The sequence below is a fragment of the Myotis yumanensis genome, unplaced genomic scaffold (assembly GCF_028538775.1).
Source record: "Myotis yumanensis isolate MYYU_CA2020_CCGP unplaced genomic scaffold, mMyoYum1.0.hap1 SCAF_3, whole genome shotgun sequence".
Taxonomy (NCBI): Eukaryota; Metazoa; Chordata; class Mammalia; order Chiroptera; family Vespertilionidae; genus Myotis; species Myotis yumanensis.
The window spans coordinates 15,136,350-15,158,950 of record NW_027223754.1 but is presented as its reverse complement, the minus strand read 5'-3'; the positions used below and the strand labels follow the sequence as shown (position 1 = coordinate 15,158,950).

At 48.2% G+C, this 22,601-nt stretch overlaps 1 pseudogene; it reads right to left on the bottom strand.

Annotated features, from left to right (window-relative positions):
• Nucleotides 1–20,841: 20,841 nt before the first annotated feature.
• LOC139004861 (poly(U)-binding-splicing factor PUF60 pseudogene) lies at nucleotides 20,842–22,386 on the bottom strand (annotated as a pseudogene).
• Between the last annotated feature and the right edge of the window lie 215 nt (nucleotides 22,387–22,601).

The window sequence follows — 22,601 nt, the reverse complement described above, 5'->3', positions numbered from 1 at the left end:
GCCTGCTCTGGAGGAAGCCAGATGCTGGTCTTGTCCTCTTGGCTTGCCTGCTCTAGAGAAAACCAGATGCTGGCTGAGAGGGGCTGAGGCCTCCCACCAAGAGCCAGCGCTCATTTACCAGCCCCAGCAGGTGACTGCAGCCCTGGCCAGCGCCTTGCCTGCACTCTCAGGAGGGAGGCTAAGCCAGAACCAAGAGACATCCTAAATGGATACTGTTTATGCTGATTTGTTTCTCAGCCACAGTCAATACACTACATCTTAAGTGAAGGCAGAGCTGAAAATTTCTCAAAATGGGAGATATTTGAAGTGACCCCCGAAAAGGTTAGTAGGGGCCAGATACTGCATAGATATGACACACACCTTCTCGCCTTCTTCCCTGCCAACCCCACCAGCCTTGTTCATGCTCTAAGTGCCCGTTTGGATGAGGGTGTGAGTGTTAGGAACTCATGCACGCGGCTAACGGGAAAGCCTGGGCTGGGAGAAACACTCCAAGGGAGAGCAGAGGAAGAAAATGACAAAAGCCCAAGAAGCAGTAGCCACTTAAGTAGAAAAGAAAAGGAGCAAGTGGAATTCCAAAAGTTAACGGAAGAGTGGCAAAACACCGGGAGTGGCCAATGGCATCAAAGGCAACAGAGAAACCGAATAAGCCTGAGAAATGGGCACTAGAACGGTCACTGTGTCCCTTGTGGAAGCAGCTTTGTTGAAATTGTGGGAACTTCAAAACATTATGCCTGACCCTCTCCCATAGAGGTCAAACCCAGAGCCCTCACCGCACCCCAGGAGACCCCGGGTGCTTTCTCACACGCTCGCATCTCTCTAATCTCGCCTCCTCCTCTCCTCCCAGTTTCTTATTTCTCGTCTTCTCTTTAGCTACAGTGGCCTCTTCCTTGTTCCCACCTCTAACCGCTTTGCTTTGTGCTGCTCTCTGTGTTTGGAAGCTTCCCCACCACTTCCTCCTTTGCCACCTGTAGGCGATGCCCATGTCACCTTCTGTGTGTGGCCTTCCCTGACCATCCAGTTGGAATGCTCCCATTTCCACCCAGCGTACACTCTCTCCGGCTTTAGCACAGGCCCAAAATGGAGTCACTTGTGCTAAAGCCATGATAACAAACCAAGATCTAATATCTGACCTGGACCTAGCTGGCTTGGCTCAGTGGATAGAGCGTCAGCCTGCAGACTGAAGGGTCCCAGGTTCGATTCTGGGCAAGGGCACATGCCAGGGTTTCGGCTCAGTCCCCAGTGTGGGGCGTGCAGGAAGCAGCCGATCCATGATTCTCTCTCATCATTGATGTTTCTATCTCTCTCTCCCTTTCCCTTCCTCTCTGAAATCAATAAAAATTTTAAAAATAAAATAATATATGACCTGATTGCTGTTTTAACCTTTTCTAGAAATTTAATCTCAATCAATCAATCTGGAATTTTCTGTCCAAGCATCAGTAAGGTAGTCTGTCACAGGGAAGTTGTCATGTAGGCCCTCTCCACCCCTTTACCCACACTCACCCCCACAGAAAGAAGAGGCAATCTTCCTGATTAGTGTCCTTGCTTTTCTCTTCTCCCTCCCCCCAAAAATGTGCCAGTCTAAAAATAATCCTTTCTTTACTTTTGCTAATAACTCACCTGCCCCACTGTTCTTCCTTTAAAAATCTTTCGTTTTGTATGACCCCTCAGAGAGCCCTTCTTGTTGCTAAATGGGGTGCTGTCTGATTCATTAATCACTTAGTAAGGTCAATTAGATCTCTACATTTACTCAATTGAATTTTGTTTTTTAACATCCCCTTCTCTGCTCTCTTGTTCGCCCTTGTACAGATCACTCTGGAGGCCACGTCTCCTACCTGTTAATTTTGTGTGTGTGGACAAAAGGGGCCATATGCTAACCTGACAAGCTCAGGGAAGGCCTGGGTGGTGGTCTTACAAATTCAGAGACCTAAAGTAACCACAAAGGATGGTCTGAAATTAAAATGTTTTAACTAAAAGCAGTTTATTGTGGGTAATCATGTCTTAGGTTAGATTCTTTTTCCTGACAAAAGTCAATCTTTTTTAAAATATATATTTTTTTATTGAGTCCTAGTTGGTTTGGCTCAGTGGATAGAGCATCAGCCTGTGGACTGAAGGGTTCGATTCCAGTCAAGGGCACATGCCCAAGTTGGGGCCTTGATCTCTAGTAGGGGGTGTGCAGGATATATAAATTTTTTACTGATTTCAGAGAGGAAAGGAGAGGAAGAAAGAGATAGAAACATCAAGGATGAGAGATACTCATTGATCGCCTGCCTCCTGCATGCCCCACACTGGGGATGTGCCCTGACCAGGAATCGAACCATGACCTCCTGGTTCATAGGTTGATGCTCAACCACTGAGCTATGCTGGCTGGGCAAAAGTCTATCTTTACCTTAACTAAGCCTATTATCTTTTGCATTTACAATAACATACCTTTGGAATGTCAGGGTAACTTTTTCTGGACCTCCCCATCCCCCCCCCCCCCCACACACACACACACACACCCAGGACACAAGCAATACCAGAGCAGAGAATAAAAATTCTCTGATTGTAATTTTTATCATGTTAATAGTTGACTATTACCTATCCTGCACCCACCTATGTAAAAGATGTATCAATCCCAGAGGTTTCCTTCCCTGCTTTGCTTTCTCCCACCTCCCTAATCTATCACCAATGAATTTCCTGTAACCCACTTCCATCTTCTCTTTTAATTATAATGTAAAATAAGGTACAAAACTGCCATTCTCTGGAACATTATCTCAATGCATTAAGATTTTACTTCCTGGCAATTGTCAACAGTTTGGCTCTGTGGACAAAAAGAGGACATGTGCTAACCTGAGTAGCTCAGGGAAGGCCTACGTGGTGGCCTTGCAAACTCAGAGACCTAAAGTAACTACAAAGGATGGTCTGAAATTAAAACTTTTTTAACTAAAATCAGTTTATGGTGGGTAGTCATGTCCTAGGCCAGAATATTCCCTGATAAAGGTCAATCTTGTCCTTAACTGAGCCGGTCTATTGTTTTTTTGCATCTATGACCTATACTAATAAAAGCCTAGGTGGTCCTCACTCCCTCGCACGATGCCCTCACATCACCACAAGATGGCCGGCAGGGGAGGGCAGTTGGGGGGGACCAGGCCTGCAAGGGAGGGCAGTTGGGGGTGACCAGGCCTGCAGGGGAGGGCAGTTAGGGGTGACCAGGCTAGCAGGGGAGGGCAGTTGGGGGCAATCAAGCTGGCAGGGGAGCAGTTAGGGGGTGATCAGGCTGGCAGGCAGAAGTGGTTAGCGGCAATCAGGCAGGCAAGCACACGAGTTGTTAGGAGCCAGCAGTCCTAAATTGTGAGAGGGATGTCCCGGTCGGACATTCCCCAAGGGGTCCCAGATTGGAGAGGGTGCAGGCTGGGCTGAGGGACACCCCCTTCCCATGCACGAATTTCATGCACCGGGCCTCTAGTAATATATAATTGGAATATCAGAGTAATTTTCTTTTCCCAGACCCCTCAAAGTACAGGCACAGCTCTGCAGAGACCATAAATCCCCTTATCGTCATTGATTTAATTGTTGACTGTTAACTATCCTATGCCCACATATGTAAAAGAAACATGTGTCTAACATCTTACTTTTTAAGCAATTCCAGAGGATTCCCCACTTTGCTTTCTCCCACCTCCCCAATCTATCACCAATGGAGTTCATGTAACCCACTTAACATCTCCTCTTTAGATTGTAATCTAAACTAATAAAAGAGAAAGATGCAAATTGACCATACCTTCACAACGCCCACCAGCCCATCAGGAGTGAGTATGCAAATTAACCCAACAAATATGGCGGGTTAATTTGCATATGCAGGCACTGAGTGGCCGGGGGCAGGGCAGGACACTTGCCTAGTCGCCATGGCGATGACGCAGGCATTCTGTACCACCCCAGCCACTCTGGGCCTCTGGGCAACATGGGAAGGTGGGAAGGTGGCTTTGGCCAGAGCAAAGGTAGTGCTGGCAGCCAGGGGAAGGAAGGCTCGTTCTTGTATGAATCTTCATACATCAGGCCTCTAGTAAACAAAATAAGGTGCAAAACTGCCATTTTCCAGAGCATTATCTTAATCCGTTGAAATTTTGCTACCGGCAAATGTCGACAGTTAGACTCATATAAACTCACAAAAACTCTTCACAAGTTTGAATGTTTCTTATTTTGACAAGCTTATTATGTCTCCCTTTCTCTAAGATGTCAGCCCCAGAAGGGAAGTTCTTCTCTCAACTCTATCCCCACAGCCTAACACTCAAGTGTTCTTAAAATATCACTTAAACATTGTAAGAATAGGTCCTGCCAGCATGGCTCGGTGGTTGAGTGTCAACCTATGATCCATGGACCTATGAACCAGGAGGTTATAGTTCAATTCCTAGTCAGGGCATATGGCTGGGTTGCGGGCTCGATCCCCGGTGTGGGGCATGCAGGAGGCAGCCGATCAATGATTCTCTTTCATCACTGATGTTCTCTCTCTCCCTTCCTCTCTGAAATCAATAAAAATATATTTTAAAAGAACAAAAAACATCGCAAGAATAAGACACAGCATAAGACATGGCTCTGGTTTTCAGGGACTCATGATCCAATGGGAGAAACTGACCTCAAACAACAGTGTGACAGGTGGGACATTTGAGGAGTGCCATGAGCTAGAGAAATCACCAAGGGAGGAGTAAGAGGATGGTAACATGGAAGCAGTGAACCCTGGAGCAGGGGAAGTAGACAAATGAAAGGGATACTGTATGCTGACTGGGCTTGACTGATATAAACAGTCTACAACTTACGTGGACATAATCCATCGGGAGGATCTATGGGAGAGCCAGAGTTTATGGAAGTCCTCGAACTCTGCACAATCTGAGAACCCTGCATGCAGGAACTCTACAGGGAGAACTAGGTTTATAATAAAGTTCTTTGGTTCTAAATTCCCCTTCCCTTAACTTCCTTTCCCCTTCCAAAATCGCCCCTCCAGCCCAGCTGGTGTGGCTCAGTGGTTGAGCATCAACCTATGAACCAGGAGATCACACTGTTCCATTACCGGTCAGGGCATATACCTGGGTTGCAGGCTAGATCCCCAGTGTGGGGCATGCAGGAGACAACTGATCAATGATTATCTCTCATCATGGATGTGTCTATCTCTCTCTCCCTCTCCCTTCTTCTCTGAAATCAATATAAATAAAAATAAATAAATAAATATGCCCCTCCATGTTGCCACGCAGGCCCGCAGGCCCGGGCGTGCGCGTGGCTTTCCATGTGTGCAGGCACTGGGTTGCAACCCTTTCTCCCTCCCCTCCCCCCAGTAAATTCTTTTTGGTGAGCAAACACCTAGTCCACAGTAATAGTGAAATGCTTCCTGTCCCTGGTGGCCTTCAGGCTAATGACTCCAGCTACAGATATGCTAATGGACTGGAGGAATCATGCCTGCTGCTTGAGCAGCCCTTCCGTCAGTGAAGAAGGGGGGACATACGCACCAAGTAATGACTCCAGAACCAGACTCCCATCTGCAGGAGTGGACCAGGAGCAAAGGGATTTAGACATGTTCTACTTTTCCTTGGACTCCTTTCTGTTGCCTGGCTGTCTATGGTCCTCTCCCGCCTCTTCGTGGCTTTGAGAATTAGTTCTCCCATCTTCTCGAGCGAGGCCTTCTTGATCAATAAACCTTGCCTTACTCCAAAACTCTGAGCTGTTGAATATTGGCCTTTCTTTGGAAGCATCTGGCACAGATATTCTTTGGAACCTTGTACGTGTAACAGATATTGTTCAGTCAGCAGGAGGGGGATGTGTGCTCTACTCTCACCCTCCCACACCCCTGTTTCCAACGGACCAGGCCAGCCATGGCTGTTCGATTCACCTTGCTTCTGATTAGTCCTTTGAAGCCTGTATCCCATGGCCAGAATTTTGAAAACCACCTGTTTGCAATGGAAGCTGTGGCCTTAAAGAATCATAACGTCCAAGTAGAATGAACCCTTTCTTTACACCACACAGGAGGGCAGGCAAGGCCCTGGGACCAGCCTGGTAAAAAAAAAAAAAAAAAATGTGCCGGTTTTTTAGCTTCAGTGGTCACGGGAAGTAGATTCCAAGCGTGGCCTTTGGGAGGGGCTCCAACCTCATCAAGGCTCCGGCAGTACCCAGTGCTGGGCTCGCTCAGGGGCACAGCTGTAATCAGCTCAGGTTCAGTCCCTGCTTCCCAAGAGATAAGGCGGGGGTGGGGAACCTTTTTCCTACCAAGGGCCATCTGGATATTTATATCACCATTCCTGGGCCACACGACATTATCAACTTAAAAATTAGCCCTGGGAGGGGTGAGGGGCAGGCTGGAGAGGGTCATTGGGGGGTAAGGGAGGACATATGTTATACTTTCAAAAAATAAAGAATTATTTTTTTTAAATTATCCTGCTATATTTGGTCAAACATTTAATTAACTCACCCCTAATGCCTTGGCACGGCCAGACCGAATGATTTCGGGGGCAACTATACCCTCCCTGCTGGACTTTCCCCACCCCTGAGCCACAGCCACTCGCTAAAGACACACCTTCACGGAGGGGCAGAGGCGGGATTCGCCTTCCCCATTCTGGCGTGTTCAGCGCATTGTTAAAAATCCTAAACCACCAGATAAAACAAGTGGAACTGCGGGAAGGTGTGAGGCAAGGACTCAGAACAAGGTGGAGGGGGGAGGAGGAGGGGGGGCGAGGCAGCTGACAGGCGATTGGTCAAATCCGTTTCCTTTTCTGTAAAACAGGAGAAACTGGGCTCTTTGAGCCCCTTGTCACCTCTCATTCCAAGACACTTATTTGTTTACAAAAAGTACAAACGTGCCAGTTTCCATTTCGTGTTCATGTCTAGAAAGAGGCACCCACGGTGAGGAAAGGAGGGTGGTTCCTTTCCATGCCGCAGCCCTACTCGGAGCGCTGACCTTCAGGCGCGCCTGCAGCCGGTCCGTAGGTGGCGCAGAGGGAGCCCGCGAAGCTGGCCGGGCCGGTGGCTACGTGACCGCGCGCTCGCCACCACCTCGCAGCCCAGGTCGATCCTGCCCTCCGGCTCCGCCGCCCGGCCACCCGGAGCAGGGCGGGTCCCGGGCTGCACATCCCCCTCCTCCCGCCCCCAGGGCCCTACTCGCCTCAAAGTCGGGGAAACGCGTGACGCGGCCAGACGCACATCCGGACCAGAGCTCGGTCTCCTTGCTGGATCCCGGACGCCCCAGTTCTCTGCTGCTCCCCGGGGCCGCAGCCCCGTCCTGAGACCGGGACTTGGTGCGGCTCTGAGCGGCTTTCCGCGTATGGCACTGCGGCTGTGGTTGCTAGAACGATGCTTTTCTACGCTGCGAAAATGAGTGAGACCGTGTCTGTAAAGTGCCCGGAGTTCCTTGGGATAAAAATGCTGATTTAATTTGTCGCCCGTTGCTTGTGCGAGTCATTAAAAGGACGTGTTAAACATCAATGTTTCAGTTAGACGTAGTAACCATGGCAGTCCCGTATAGTTCAACAGTCACGCTAAACGCCAGGCTGGGATCAGACTCATTACTTCAATTTTGCAGAGGAGGAACTGAACATGGTTTCTGGTGACAGGAATCATCACTGCTGAAAGTAATCCATTTGGAAAGAAACACATAACATTTACGTGTCTGAGAAATTCCTTCTTCTGGAGCCACTTTCAAGGGATTCTCAGGATCTGACCTTAAACAAAGGGGAAGAGCAAAGCCATGTTATCTCTTAGGTCAGGGAAATAGAGTTTTCGTTTTTCTTCCCTCCTTTGTCAGCGGTGACATTTGAGAGGTTTCTCGCCAGTGGGTTTCTGCCCAGGCCTAAAAATTATCTGACTGACAGGAGGCTAAGGGGGCGGGGGGGCAATCTGGAGGCACCTCCCTTGGGCCCTAAATAGTATGTGGCCAGGCGACAGAAATGGCTACAGTTTTTAGGGAAATATCTCCCTGTCCACTTATTGGTTGCATTGCATGGTCTCTGGGCCTGGAAAATGGTGAGGAGATTTGTGGGCATCTGCTTGCTCGCGGTGTGAGGCTTAGATGATGTCCAAGGACTCCCACGTGTAGAGGTCAAGCAGCTTACCGTCTGGGGCCGGAGTGGTGGGGGCGGTATGGGAATCCCATCTGGAGCCTCTGCTTCCTGTGCAGTGTGACCTGCACTCAGTCCTGGGAGATGTCCATGGTTCTCTCTCGTAGTCATCTACGAGATGACTACAAAGCTGCCTCAGGTAGAAACAGCTAGGAAGCGTGCAGCTGGCTTTCAGACCCAACTACCGAACAGACTTCAATACTGACTCCTGACCTGGCCCGCGTGGCTCAGGGGTTAGAGCGTTGGCCTGTGCACTGAAAGGTCACAGGTTCAATTCTGGGTCAAGGGCACATACCTTGGTTGCAAGATGAATCCCTGGTGCAGGTCACGGCCCGTGTGGGAGGCAACATCGATGTGTCTTTCTCACATTCATGTTTCACATCAATGTTTCTCTCTCTCCTGTCTCTTTCTTTCTCTCTCTCTCTTTCTACTTCTCCCTTCCACTCTCTCTAAAAATCCATGGAAAAGGGGGGAGATTAAAAAAAATACTGACTCCTTCTATTCCAAAGACCTAGGGGTCACGAATGTTCTTAGGCCCTATCAGAGTGACAGGAGTCCTGGGACGCAGAGACTTACAGGAGAATGAGATGGTGGCTCTCTCTAATCTACTATGGTCTGGGTCCTAAGCAGTGGATTAATTGAAAACAAGGCTCCACAACAAGAGTTGGCAAGCTATGGCCCCTGGGCCAAATCCAGCCCATGTAAGGCCATGCATTTAAGGCCAGAAAGTTAAGACTGGTCTTTACATTTTTAAATGGTGGGGGGGATGGGGGGAGGGGCTGCCAGTCAGTATGGCTCAGTGGTTTAGTATCCACCCATTGTGGGAAGCCACCTATTATCTTCACTAGCAGAGAGGTGTGGACAAGGATCCAGGAAGACTGGCGACCCCTGAGCACTGGCAATGGTCAGGGCTGTGCACCCACTGTTAGTCCAGACAATGGTAGCTGAAGCAACTTCCCCATTTACTGTTATGTAAATCCTTGCTGATGGGCTAGTCTGCCTGTTACTGGAACTTGCCTGCCTAAGGGCTATGGGTGTATCCCAAACCAATAAAAGGTTGGCAAGGCCTGAGCACCAGTGGAAGTCCTTCCTCTTGAGTTGGACTTGCCTGCCTGGTCCCCCAATATTTCCAAATTATTATTTCCTGTCTTGTCTCTTTCATTTGCGTGAGGACCTCTTCCAGATCCTGAACCCTGAACCACGCGGGACGGGGGAGAAACCATACGCAACCCATGAACCAGAAGGTCACGGTTTGATTCCCAGTCTCTCATCATTGATGTTTTTGTCTCTCTCTCCCTCTCCCTTCCTCTCTCTGAAATAAAAAATAATAAAATAAAACATTTAAAAAATAAAAAAATATTTAAATGATTGGGGGGGGAAACTTTTTAAAAAGAATACTTGATTACAAAAATTTCTAAAACTCAAGTTTCTATGTCCATAAACACTATAAACACAGTTTTATTGGCTCACAGTCATGCTCATCATTTGCCTATTGTCTATGGGTTCTTTCACATTACAAACGCAGAGTTGAAAACAGTTGGTTATTGTTATTCGGAGCAATTATGTTTTATGAAGTCACTGGGGATACTGAGTCAGCAAGAACTAAGGGAAATCAGGATTAGGTTCCTGCAAGCCTCTGGTCACACCACTTTTGTCAACAAAGAACCAATACATAATCTTATTTATTTTATATGTTTCTTCTGTTGAAAGGATATACATATATATATATATATATATATATATATATATATAATATATATAACACTAGACAGCATATATATATATATATATATAAACTAGACAGCATATATATATATATATATATATATATATATGTATACACACACACACACACACACACACACACACTAGAGGCCCTGGTGCATGAAATTCATGTACGGGGGAGGGGGGTGTTCCTCAGCCCAGCCTGCACCCCCTTCAATCTGGGACCCCTTGGGGGATGTCCGACTGCCATTTTAGATTCCATCCTTGCAGGATGGGGCCTAAACCGGCAGTCGGACATCCCTCTCACAATCTGGGACCGCTGGCTCCTAACCGCTCACCTGCCTGCCTTCCTGATCGCCCCTAACCATTCTACCTGCCTGCCTGATTGCCCTTAACTGCCTCTGCTTGCCAGCCTGATCACCCCCTAACTGGTCCCCTGCCGACCTGGTTGCCCCCTAACTGCCCCCCTGCTGACCTGGTTGCTCCCTAACTGCACCCCTGCCGGCCTGGTCACCACCTAACTGTCCCCCTGCCAGCCTGGTTGCCCCTAACTGCTCCCCTGCCAGCCTGCCTGATCCCCCCTAACCACTCTACCTGCCTGTCTGGTCACCCCTGACTGCCTCTGCTTGCTGGCCTGATCGCCCCCTAACTGGTCCCCTGTTGGCCTGGTTGCCCCCTAACTGCCCCCCTGCTGGCCTGGTCCCCCCTATATATATTAAAAAATAAAAAATATTTAAATGATTGGGGGGGGAAACTTTTTTAAAAGAATACTTGATTACAATATATATATTCCCATCCCCCCCTAATGTTTAACTCATGCCAACTGCACTATAACTCATGTTTGGATAAAACTTATCTAACACACATATTTTCTCCTTTTCAGGCACGTCACAGCCTTCTTGTACGTAAGAACACTAGACAGCACTTCACTTGGGTGTCACTTTAAATAGCAAAAGTCAGGAAAATCGCAAACAGAAAAAAAATTGACGCTAAAGAGGTCACTGAAAGGACTTGTGTACGGCGTGAGAGCTGAGCAAGGAGGCAGAAGGATGTCGCCTTGTTCAGCCTCACAGCCAGGAACATAGATGTCAGGAGACACACTGTTCGCTGCTCCTCACGTGTCCACGAATGACCACAGAGACACCACAGGTATTGATTTTAGTGATTAAGCAAATTCATAAACACCGAATCCAAGAATAATGAGCATCGACTGTACTTGCAATAGAGACCGCGTGGACTGTAAAATCTACGTATGGTCCTTTACAAAAAAGATTGCCAGCCTTACGCCCGGAGAGCAAAGCAGGCACAAAGGGACTGACTCGTCCACAACAGTGTCCAATCCAGAGGGAGCTCACAAAGAGCAGCAAACTAGTCACTGATGGGGGCAGGACACTGGGAGCCCAGGTCTGAGTGTGCAGATTTCCAAACGGTAGGACAGAGCTTCCATTCCTTCCTGACACCAATCTTCTGGTTTTCATTCAACAACCATTCCTCCAGTGCCTCCTAATTCGCCTGGGTCTGTGCTGAGTGCTGAGAGCCCGTCAGCGTCGCTGGTTTATTGCTAACATCCTCCCTCTGTCAGTGCCCTGAGAGCCCCAGTCGTGAAGGGAGTTGGAAGGACAGGACAGAACAAAGGCCTGGCCAACTTGGATAAGCAGTCTCTGAAACAGATTTTTTCTTTTCTTTCTTTTTTTTTGAAACAGATTGTTTTAAATACTTTGTTTGCTCGTTATGACTTTCTAATTTCCAGAAAGGGTTTGAGACAGCTCTCAACTAAAGCACGTACTAAAGTCAGGAGGAGGGAGATCGCAGGGTAAAGATCTGAGAAGTACAGTAGTCATGCATAACTTTACGATGGGATACAGTCAATTTCTGATGTGAACATCCCTGAGAGCCTGTGCACAAACGTAAGATGCTGCAGCTTACTACCGCAGTTACCCTGTCACAGGCCCGGCAGTGCTGTGGGCGTGTTTACACCAGCATCACCGCAAACTCAGCGGGACTGGAGTGAGCGCCCTGTCAGTTGGCTTTTCTTTCTCTGATGCAGGAGCCTGACTTAGGCTTGGATTGCAGAGGCCTCCACTTCCAGGAAGGCTGCCCGGAAGGAACATGGGAGGTGACGGGCCAGGCCTCTCCCCCTCCCAGTCTCCTTTGTTTTGGAGATCTTGTTTGATAACTGACCATTTGGGCTACTTGTTGTTTTTCTCTTCCTGGTGCTTTACATTCTTGCTTTCGCTTTTAAATTCAGGAGTAAAGAGTGAGCCTCCCCACCCCCAGCCCCCCACCCCCAACCACACACAACCCTAGGTCTTCAAGTCTCCAATAAAAGCTGATCCCCAGACTCTCTCCCGGCAACACCAACCTCTCTGAGTGCCTATACCCTCCAGGACCTGTAAGTACTACATTATTTCTGAAGAACAAAGTTTCCTAATGATCATTGCTGAAAGGCGTCTTGCAATGGTAATAAGAACTTCAAAGATGCCTCAGGTTGTACCATTGGTTTAAAAAAGGAGCGAATGTCTGGGGAGCTCAAGGTGAGTGCTCTAGGCATTTCTTGCCAAGAGCATTAGTACTGAAAGACCAAAACCAGCATTTGCATTGCCTTAGGACAGCCAAGAGGTCTGCTAGGTGATAAGCATTTTTCAGTTCTGTTATAAGCCAAGGGACCACCAAGGTCTGTGTGGTCAGTGGTTGGCCAGAAAGTTGGCACCTGACTAATACAATAAAAGCAGGCAGACCACAGGGGCCATAGGGTTGTTACATTGAGTTGCAAATGACATGCTGAGGTTCCTACCTAAAAAAAACTAAGGCAGGGGAGATGAAATCGATTCTGAGAGCTAATTCAGGGGAGAAAATGTTTTCTGGAGGCCCTGGGAGTAAAAGGCTTTTCTGGTGTGAGGTTTCCTAAATCCGTGATCGGCAAACTGCGGCTCGCAAGCCACATGCGGCTCTTTGGCCCCTTGAGTATGGCTCTTCCTAAGCCTTAGGAGTACCCTAATTAAGTTAATCACAATGTACCTACCTATATAGTTTAAGTTTAAAAAATTTGGCTCTCAAAAGAAATTTCAATCGTTGTACTGTTGATATTTGGCTCTGTTGACAATGAGTTTGCCAACCACTGGCCTAAGTGGGCGCAGGAGCTGGAGGGACCCCAGCTCCACCAGCCAAGCAGACCCAGATCAAATGCTTCCTACCCTGGCTCTTGGGGCTTCCCTGATGACAATGCAACTCTGTGTTTTCTTTTGAACCTAAATATGAAATGTCTAAGTGTTTGCTGTTCTCATGTCTGGCTGTACCCTAAGAAAAAACCTAGAATATCGACAGTGGTGGGCTGAGTAATTTTGGAATAGCCCTTCACAGGGAACGGTTTCTCCCCCAGCCTTTGACTAAGAGTTAGAAGGCATCAGTTTAAGGGTTTCGAGAGAGACTATATTTTATGTATCATTGAGGGACAACCCATAAGCTTTAGAAATGTTAGACTGCCTTGGAGAGTGAAGGTCTGGCAGGCAAATCCAGGGTTTTTTTGTTTTTGTTTTTTCCAGGTTTTTTGTTGTGTTTTTTTTTTCAGGAAACAATTTGGGGTCCACCTTAGTCATGAACAAGTCCCAGATTTCTTCAGCAGAGAGGGCAAGAGGAAGTTTCATCCGTGAAGATTTTCAGTCCAGGACTCCATGAAAAAATCCCAGCAATGCTTACATGTGTGGACAGGATGATTGTGGTTCTGTGCCCCTTGTGGAGACTGGTCTACCAGGTGTCCCTTTATGCTCGGTGTCACCCTTAGGCTCCGTGACATGTATCTTCCTGCTATTTTTTAAAAATATATTTTTATTGATTTCAGAGAGGAAGAGGAAGGGAGTAAGAGATAGAAACATCCATGATGAGAGAGAATCATTGATTGGCTGCCTCCTGCACACCCCACACTGGGGATTGAGCCCAAAACCCAGGCATATGCCCTGACTAGGAATCGAACCGTGATCTCTTGACACTCAACCTCTGAGCCACGCTGCTGGCTCTCTTCCTCCTATTTCTTGACATGATGTGACTGGAAAGGGGACCTGGCCCTTTGTGTGTCTGCCTAGGGCTGGCTATTTGTATGTGGGTTCACAACACTATCCCAGGTGACTTTTAGAGGATGTTTATTAAAGCTGGGGACAGTGAAACAGGGAAGGGCCTAGGACAGGGGTGGGCAACCCCTGGCACGCGTGCCAAACATGGCACACCAGTAACTTTTGCTGGCACGCGAAACCCTCTCTTATAATCTTCCGTTTACAATTTTTTTCTTAATATCAACTTTTTTATTTTTCAGATAAATTCAGTGTAGGTGCATCTTAGATAAATAAATAGTTTTACATAACAAGTTATCTTAAAGACCATAGGCATGGATTGACGAGAGAGGGGAAGAGCAATTTCTATGCCTCTGCCTTAACTCTCCTTGCCTTCCTAGATCCGACCAGTGTTTTGGTGAATCTTTGTTCTCAGTGATGAATTTTGTTAAGTCTCGTAATAGGAGTAGCCTGATGGATGAAAGTAGTAGCTCGTGCATATCTCTGAAGGTCACAAAATATAAACCTGATGTAAAATCTCTGTCATCAGTGATGCAGCAGCAAAAGTCCCACTGATAATATCAAACGGAGTCAAAGTTTTTTGTCGGACTATCAATGTACATGTATACATTAAAAAATCAATGTATTTTTCATCATCATATACTGTGTTTTTGTCGCTCGAATGAATTTTATTATTTCTTCAAGGTTCTTCACATACATACACCTTAAGAGATATCAAGTAGGCGTAACAGGTTCTCAAAAAATTAGGGTTGGCACTGCAGAAAAATTTTGAGTCAGAGATTTTGCTGGTTTTGGCACGCACTCACAAAAAGGTTGCCCACCCCTGGCCTAGGATAACAGGAGGACTAGGTGAGAAAATGATCCTAGGCAGGGCTGCTCTGGCTCACTGAGAAGTCAGAGAAGAGGCGGCCTTGGAGACTGGTTCAGGGCATTAGCCCAGGTCAAGCTGCTGCTTCCTGTTTCTCTCCTGGTTGCAAGCCTCATGGAGTCCCTTAGAGTTTAGGAGATGCGTGCCTGTGGGGGAAAGGGGAAGGGGAGAAGAGGGAAAGGCAAGGGAGGGAGGGAGCTTTCTGGGACTTTCGTTGTTGAGGAGTTTTAAAGGCTGGGAGTTTAGGGGAGGTCTTAGGGCAGGATCTCAATAGAATATTCAGTTTTATACTGATTTATTTCCTTCACTTCATCTGTCCTGGGGTATGGTTGGCAGATGGCACTAATTAGATTTCTGCTGTCTATCTCCCCGAGTGGGGTGCTTTTAGCTATTTAGCCTCTGGTTGAGGAGACGTGCAAACCATTTACTGTTAAGTGTCCTTGGTTTAGGGAAGATGGGATTTACTAGATGGCTGCAAACTGCTATTTAGCTATCTGTCTGTTTCCTATTCCACTTGCCAAGGAATTCCTAGCTTCTTACTGTCCTGCCTCATAGACAGAGGCTCAGACAGACTAAGAACTGGAGTCCTGGAATTCTGATCCCACCTAATTTTTCCATTAATCGTGTCCTATTACTCCCGCTACCAGTGCTTAGTGATCATCACACCGTAGCCAAGTGTGGAATATTCAGTAACAGGCTGCGTGTGAATGACAGCAGCATCTCGTTCACCCTCCACCCCGTAAACACTCACGCTGTGGACTGTCAGCTCAGCCTGGACATACTCTGATGTAATTCTCAGGCCTGCGGTGTGGGCTTGACATTCCTCCCAGGGGGTCAGAATTCATCCTAGCCACGGGAAGAGCTAACCATCAGCCTGAGCATTTGATCTTCTGAAGTGGACTTCACTGGAGGAGTATCACACAGTGAGTCATTGAACTGGGTATCTCTACACTGACATCCACTCCTCCCCTCTCCTCCCACACCCCTACACTCCCAAATACCTGAGACAAATCAGTGCTAGAGATAATGCTAAGATCAGATGAGTAGACCGAAAGCCCTTTTGTGCCCAGGGGATTGTTAAAGGGATTTGCCAAGTGCATCGGTCTCCTCCCTGGTTGGTGGGATCCCAGCCTGCCCTGTGGTCTAGGCTGGAGAATCCCAGTCTAAAACAGAACATTTGAACCAAGATGCAGTCCCCTCCCCTGGTGCTGGGGTTTACATTTGGAAGCACTTAACTGGCACTGGGAGGTGTGAGCCTGAACTTAAAACCTCAGTCCTTCAACGTCTTTTACATCTTTAATTTTTTTTTTTCTCCCCAGGTTGTTGCAACCAAATTAAGTCTCTTCCTGGCTCCTAGTTCCTTCTCCAAGAGGTGAGGGATTAGACAAAGATAAGGGGGTGTGAGGAGAAGCCCTTTATCTGGGGAGAGAAATGTAGGCTGGGAAACAGAAGGTGGTGATTAAATTACATAGCATGCGTTTCCTCTCCATTGCAGACTGATGTCTGACGGTTGGTTCAAAGATGTAAAGCCTTTCCCAGTTTGTTTTTTTTAAAAGCCTAGATTTCTATTTGGTAGCTGGTTTGTGCTGAGTGAAATAAATATCTTAAGACTTTGCTGCTTATTTTTTTAAGGAGAGCTGCCTGGGTAAGTGAGCAGGTAAATGACTGGAGAAGTCAGCTACGATACAATCACACCTACTGGGACATACATAAACAGAGACCCCAAGAAAACTGTCAGAGTAATTTGAGGCAGTCACCCAAAGCAATTGCAACCAGCTCTGGTAAAGCCTAGACAACTGAGATCTTAATCACAAAGGGGAGAAACACCGTGAGCATCCGGAGTTGTTCAGTGGTTGAGCATCAACCTCTGAACCACGAGGTCACGGTTGGATTCCTGATCAGGGCACACGCCCGGGTTGCGAGTTCGATCCCCAGTGTGGGGCATGCAGGAGGCAGCTGGTCAATGATTCTCTCTCATCATTGATGTTTCTATCTCTTTCTCCCTTTCCTTTCCTTCCTCTCTGAAATCAATCATATATATGTATATATATATATATATATATATATATGTATATATATATATATATATATATATATATATATATATATATAAGAAAGGGAAGAGCCAACATCCAATGCAAATGCTTTTGTCCATCCTTGGCCTACTTAAAATTTCCTCCAGTGTCCACTAAATCTAAGTGGGAGGATAAGTGCTTATTTAAATCGATGGCCTCAGAGCCAAATGGGGAGACGAAAGCTCTCCAACCTCCAGTTCCCTCTGTACTTCCTGAATCTCTCATTAAGGGGCACACATAGGGCCCTTAAGATATGCTCTCATGCCAAAACCGGTTTGGCTCAGTGGATAGAGCGTCGGCCTGTGGACTGAAAGGTCCCAAGTTCGATTCCGGTCATGTACCTGGGTTGCGGGCACATCCCCAGTAGGAGGTGTGCAGGAGGCAGCTGATTGATGTTTCTTTCTCATCGATGTTTCTAACTCTCTAACTCTCTCCCTTCCTCTCTGTAAAAAATCAATAAAATATATTAAAAAAAAAAAAAGATATGCTCTCATGGATAATTAGATTTGTTTCCCCAACTATGCGAAGGCTCCAAGTCAGCAAGAACCACATCTGGGGTTCATGGTGTCACCCCAGAGCCTCACAATGCTTGCTAGGGTGCTGCAGGCTGGTCCAGGAGAAGAGGTCCAGCAGACCCAGACCACGAGATGGCCTTCCCTCCATCAACATTTTCCTGAGCTGGGAGCTGGAGCTGGAGCTCCCATGGTAGGAAATCCATGTTCTTCATCCTCTGTCTTCAAAGACGAGTCTTGTAAAGCAGATTGCATGTGTTCACCCACACACGTTTGCAGCTCTGACTATATGCCAGGCACAGTGTTAGGTATTGGGGACAGGGAAGTGAGTAAGTGTTGGGGTCCAACCGCAGCAGATCCAGGGGTTCCCAAGGGTGTGGACAGAGTCGGCAAAGAAGGAATGACATGGAGACAGTGATCAGTTGATCAGCAGCCTAGCCAGGTTCTCTAGCCAGGATCTCTTCCAAGTTCTGTCTTTTATTGTCTTGTTACATCTGTATTTATACCAGTTCATTTTAATCCTATCAGTTTCTATTCCAAAGGTTAGAGCACTTCTTATCTCCATTCCAGGGAGTAAAGATTATGTAGCTTAAGTGTGATTGTTCATAGTCAAAGTGATTAACTACCCGCCTGGCACTTAGTTAAGGGGTTTTATTCCCTCCACAACTTCAGGGAAAAATCCCTACCTGGGGAAACAACCTTTCTCTGAGAGGTGACCTTGGTTAAAACACATAGCGCCAAGAAGGGGAGCAAACATATTAAGAACAGTATGCCATATATGCCAGGTCCCTTGAAACATATGCTGTACAGATGTTTCTTCCCTGCAGCGACTGTGTCAAGCAGCAAGGATGGACCGGCTTCTGGCAAATTCCCCCTTTTTTATTTTTTAAATGATAGCGCATGTAAATCAGCAGCCACCTCTCGGGTTGGGTTGTTTAAGACTCGGAAGAGGACTGACAAGCAATGATAGCAAGCATAGCTATAAACATAGTGGATGGAGTGCACAAGGAGCCTTGTTCCTGTAGAAGGTTGCTGGCCTTTTCAGTCAAGGGATTTCAGCTGTCCTCAAGTCGGTGGTTTGGTTGTCCTTGTTAATCTGGCTAGCAGGTGACATCATTGGCAATGGGCTTCCCGAAGCGTCAGCGAGTTGAAGGGCTGCATCAAAGGGTCCATCAGGGCCGCACTTGATGGTGGTGTCAGTGTCCAGGGAGGAGTCAGCTGTGCCCTCTGGGTTGGATGATATGGAAGATACCGGGGAGGAGGAGGAGGCAGAGATGGAGGGTAGTAGAGAGAAAAAGAAGAGAAAGTAAAAGAACTACAAGGCATGGAAGTGTTTAGAAAAAAGAGGGAGAAGAAAGGGAAGAAGGCAGCATCCTGACACAGTCCTTTCCTTCAGCTGCCCCTTTCCCTGTGGTCCAAGGTAGAAATGGGAAGCAAGTCCTGTTGCAGTGAGAGGGCAGCTGCTGTCAGCCAGTCTCTGTCTTTACCTGGGTCCCAATCTGAGCTGGGCATGAAGTGAAGCAGCCATGGGGGCAGCAGACCTCCCTCAGAAGGGGTGAGGGTTCAGGCCTCTGCAAAGTTGGGGGAGTGAGGGTCTGTGCCCCACCTCTGTTGACCCCCAAGTTGTCTCCTGATGGCCCCTCTGCGACTGTGCCTGTCTTAGGTTGTTCCTACCCTGAGGAATCTTACCTGTCTCTGGCTAACCAGCCATCCTCCGGAGCCAAGCAGAGTGATGTGAGGTGTGCGAATGAGGGAAGGGCAGCGCCCCCCTGCAAGAGGTTCAGTTCTGTCTCCTTGGTAGCCTATGCCCCTGTGGCTTCCACGCCCAGCACCTGCCTTGGGCTCCCCTCGCCTGCTGGCAGGGCCCTGGCTCTGGTCACATATCTTGGGGAACCCAGGTTTCTTCTCCAGGGAGGGCCCAGCTCACACCATTGGGTGAGAGACAGATCCAAGGCACCGGCCACCATGAGGCCTCAATCTCAGTGTGAACAGAAAGCCTAGGCAACAGCTGTGGGCAAATGGACTGTGAGAAGAGGGTCCCTCTTGACACAAGGGCAAGAGGGGCTAATACAGAACAAAGGAGGAACAGCTGTCAGCATGTAGTCCCAGGACAGGGCTTCCTCAGCCCAAGATGTCAGGCTCTTGGCACAAGACAACTCCACGTATGGGGCATATACCAGACACCCCCATTCACGGCAGAAAAGGGAGGTGCCCTTCCTGGAATAGTAGGGTAGGGAGATCCTAGAAAAGGCTATGTTTAGGAGAGAAGGAGAAAGGCCAAAGAACCAGCAAACAAGTAGTCAGATTTAAAAAAAAGAAAAGAAAAAGGAAAGGAGATGTGGGGCAAAGCTGGGACATATGGACAGACAAAAAGGAGGCACATGTACTCCTCCCAATGGACAGGTGGTTCCAGCTCAGGGCTGCACATCTGCTGCAGACGGGTACTGGTCAGGTGTTCTAGGGTGAATCGGAGACGGAGGGCGGTGAGACATAAGGTTGGACTAGACGGTCTGGAATCCACACAGGTGAGTCTGCGTCCTGTGGAAATATACAAGCATATCCTCTCCCACAGGCTAAAAGTACATCAGGTCCCTTCCAGGATCCTGTAAGCAAGTCTCTCCATTTGACTAGAGCTTTAGGTTTAGTTAGATCAGGGTTCCAATGTCTGTACATTGGGGAATTTCCCTCAGAATCTACATTTAGTATATTAATTACAAATAGAGTATGTTGTAGAACATGATGAGGAGAGGAATATTTAAACTCATTTTTTTGTAATTTTTTAATTTGTTTTGAAAGTTTGGTGAGCCCTTTCTACTATTGCTTGGCCTTGAGGATTGTAGGGTATTCCTGTAGTATGTGCGATGCCGAATGTAGAGCATAAGTTTTTAAAAGCTCTAGAGGTATAGGCAGGCCCATTGTCTGTTTTTAGTGCCCTTGGTATTCCTAGGTAGGAAAAGCATTGGATAAATAAATGTTGACTTACATCTTTAAAGGCTTCTCCTGTACGTGCAGAAGCAAGGATAACATGAGAAAAGGTATCAATACAAACATGCACATAGCAAAGTTTGCCAAAAGATGGGGCATGAGTTAATATCCATCTGCCATAAGTCACAGGGTCTAAGTCCTCTTGGATTAACTTCAATAGCAGGACTAGGAAAATGAGTAGGACAATGGCCGCAGTCACGCACAATACTTCGAGCAGCTTCTCTAGATATGCGATAATATAGACAGAGAGCAGAAGCATTTTGATGGTGAATGGCATGAGACCGCCAGGCTTCTTCTAGAGCTGTACAAACTACTGGGCAAGTTAGTAAATCCGCCTGATAATTTCCTTTGCTTAAGGGTCCTCGTAGGCAGTGATGAGCTCTAATATGTCCAATATAGAAAGCCTTTTCTCGTTTATGAATGTAAGTTTGTAGCTGAGTTAACAAAGAGAAAATGGCTGTTCTTCCTTGTGGGAGAGAGATGGTCTCAATAACCTGGGGGAAACAAGGGCAAGAGCAAGTCCAGGGAGTGGGGCCAAGGTCATGCAGAGAGGTCACTGTTATCAAAACGCTCCTGGTCGTACCCTTCAGCCACCACCTTGCGGCCAGCATACCAGCGCCCATTGAGGGCCTGGATGGCCTTGTGAGTCTCGGAGGCCATGGAGAACTCCACGAAGATCTTGACGATGATCTCGGCATCCTCCTTCTCGCCTTGCTTCTCCTGGTAGATGATGACGCAGTTGACGGCCCCGAACTTGCTGCACTCCTCGGTCACCTCCCCTTCCAGGTCGTCATCAATGTCTCTGGGGTCCACCATGTTGCGCAGAACCATCACTGTGGACTCCTGCTTGCGGAACAGCTTCTGCATGACCATGTGGCGGGCGCTGCTGCCAGAGATGTTCACGTGCTCCTGCTCACTCAGCATCTCTGGCCACTCGGACTCGGGGAACAGCTCCTCCTCCTCTTCCTCCTCCTTCTTGGGCTCCAGGAGGCCCAGCGTCAGAGGGCTGGCAAGGATGGGGTTCACCACTCCCAAAGAGGGAATGGTGACAGGAATGGGAGGCTGGGCTGGGGTCACACCTGTGATGACTCCTGGGGCCTGGGCAGCCATGACAGCCTGAGGTAAAGCTCCCAAGGGCTGGGCCAGAGTCAGTGCAGGGGACACCAGTCCAGGGGTGGCCAGGGTACCCAACACCGCTGCTCCAGCCACTGCTTCCTGAGCCGTAATCTTGGCTGTTGCTGCAGCTGCAGCAACAGCAGCAGCTGGCAGGAGGCCTCCAGGTGTGGCAGGTGTAAGCAGGTGCATAGGGGGTGTGACAGCCTTGCCCACCCGCAAATACTGGCCACCCAGGTCAAAGAGGTTCATGGAAGACACGGCATCTTGAGACGACTGGGCCTTCTTATACTCAATGAAACCATGGCCCTTGTGCTTGCCGGTCGTGGGGTCCCGGGCCAGCATGCAAGATTTGATCTTGCCAAAGGCCTCAAACACGCTCTTGATGTCATCATCTGAGAGGTCCTGATGCACAGAAGCCACATAGATTCGGTTGAAGGCACATGCCTCTTCCGCCAGCTGCTCTATGATGGGCTGGGCCTGCCCTATGTTGCTGGGCCTGCCCACCTTGATGTTCCTGCCGCCCAGCATCACTGAGTTCATCTGGTCCAAGGCCAGCTGCGCAGCCTCTGGGACCTCGTACTCCACAAAGGCAAAACCCTTGTGCTTCATGGTGACAGAGTCCCAGGACATGTCAATGTTCTTGATGGGCCCAAAGGGGGCAAAGGCCTGGCGAATGGTGTCCTCACCCAGCTCATAGGAGATGGAGCCCACATAGACCCGGCACATGACGGCCAGTGTCCGCTGCCGCTGAGCTGCCATCTGCAGGTTGGTAAGCTGCTGCTGCTGGTGCGCGATAGTCTGCTTCACCAGCACACTCTTGATGCTCTGCTCCATGGCGTACTTCTTGGCCTTCTGGAGGGCCTCCTGCTGCTCGGGCGTCAGAGGAGACAGTCCCAGCTTTGTGGCTGTGCTCTGCCCGTTCTCTGTCTTGATGGAGTCTGTCCCGAGTTCTAAGGCCACCGTCGCCATCTTGCACCCGCCGTGGATTTCTGGGGCCTGCTCCTTTGAGTGAATCCCTGAAGAGTGTCTCCAAGAAGAGTCTCCGAAGTCAGTCTCTTACCAGTTAAATCCAACCCCAGCAGGTCCAGGGGTTCCCAAAGGTGTGGACAGAGTCGGCAAAGAAGGAATGACACAGAGATAGCAATCAGTTGATCAGCAGCCTAGCCAGGTTCTCTAGCCAGGAT